The sequence below is a fragment of the Lissotriton vulgaris genome, chromosome 4_2, assembly GCF_964263255.1.
Source record: "Lissotriton vulgaris chromosome 4_2, aLisVul1.2, whole genome shotgun sequence".
Lineage (NCBI taxonomy): Eukaryota > Metazoa > Chordata > Amphibia > Caudata > Salamandridae > Lissotriton > Lissotriton vulgaris.
In genome coordinates, this window is record NC_141692.1 from 19,619,973 (window position 1) to 19,621,277 (window position 1,305).

Here is a 1,305-nt window from a genome sequence, read left to right on the forward strand (position 1 = left end):
GACCCGAGGGAGGCGACGCCACGGGAACACCAAATCCATCATTGTGTCCCACCATTGTACCTGTCCGTGATTTAAATGACTCTCATTTAAACGGACTGGTGAATAACGCGTCGGCCATCGTGGCGGCCGATCAGTGAATGCGGGAGCTGTTCGTGATGAGCCCCGTTCCCCGTCCCTCTGAGACACCCCCGGCAAGGATCGCTATGGATCGCGGCAATGTAATGCAACATGCTATCTGCCCGGAGAGATGACCTATCGCTGGGCCATGTGAACAGGGGACCCTGGTGACATCCTGTTCCCCGTTGAAGGTGCTGCCCCTGCAGATGCAACAGCAGCGGACCCCTCGCGATCCTACAAGCAGGGGTGAAAGGAGCCCGCCCTGGCGGTGCCGTGCGCACTGCCGAGCCGGCGTCAGGGCTGCCCTCGGTGCGCCACCTGACTGAGACCGGGCCTGGTGCGTAGGAGGCACCGCCACGAGAGTGCGCTGCCAGTAACTAGGCCCGGGCCAATTGCAATGGAGCGCGGGTATCCTACGGCTGGGCAGCCGCGCGCACTGGTGCGCCGGCGTCAGGGCTGCCTCGGTGAGTGTCTGGAGCTCCGTGCCCGCCTGGCTAGAACAGGGGCATGGTGTGTGGGATGACTGGCACGAGAGATGCAACTTACTGTTTGCATTTGCTTCTGTATTTCTTTATTGGTCCTTCTGTGAAGCGCTTTGACACCTTCGGGTAAAGTACGCAAAAAGTTAATGCTGTCAACTCCACGTTTTATATTTTTCACGTTTATAAGCGTGATAAGTGATTATCTTGTCATTAAAACGCTTCTGCCGAAACTCGGGATCGAACCCGGGACCTTTAGATCTGCAGTCTAACGCTCTCCCAACAGAGCTATTTCGGCCGCTTGCTATGTAAACTGGCATACTTGAAATAAAAATAACATAAATGATGAGCGCGCCATCGCGTAAATGGCAATGTCCCGGCCATGCCGCTGCCAAAGGCCCCCCGGCGGCCTTACTATCTTGGCTATACTATAATGACTATAGTTGGCAGCGGCAGACATGAGGCCACGTGGTCTCCCCCATAAAGAGATTCGTACCCGTAATCTTTCCAGGAGCATTCTCAGAACCCCCTCTGAAGTTGGAAAATCGACTCTGTCCATCCTATGCGAAAGCCGGTATTGGTGTGCAATCGGCACAATACAACAGCAGTCACAGTGGAAGGTGCATGGGCCATGGACGAGACTGAAACTGTGCTGTCAGTAGCCAAAAGACGGGCTCCCACCTCACTGCTTCATATCCCTGTCCATTCA

General features: G+C 55.3%; 1 non-coding gene across 1 annotated transcript; it reads right to left on the reverse strand.

Moving 5' to 3' along the window:
- Nucleotides 1-821: 821 nt before the first annotated feature.
- TRNAC-GCA (transfer RNA cysteine (anticodon GCA)) lies at nucleotides 822-894 on the reverse strand. Its single transcript has one exon. It is a non-coding gene; the product is annotated as a tRNA-Cys (tRNA).
- Between the last annotated feature and the right edge of the window lie 411 nt (nucleotides 895-1,305).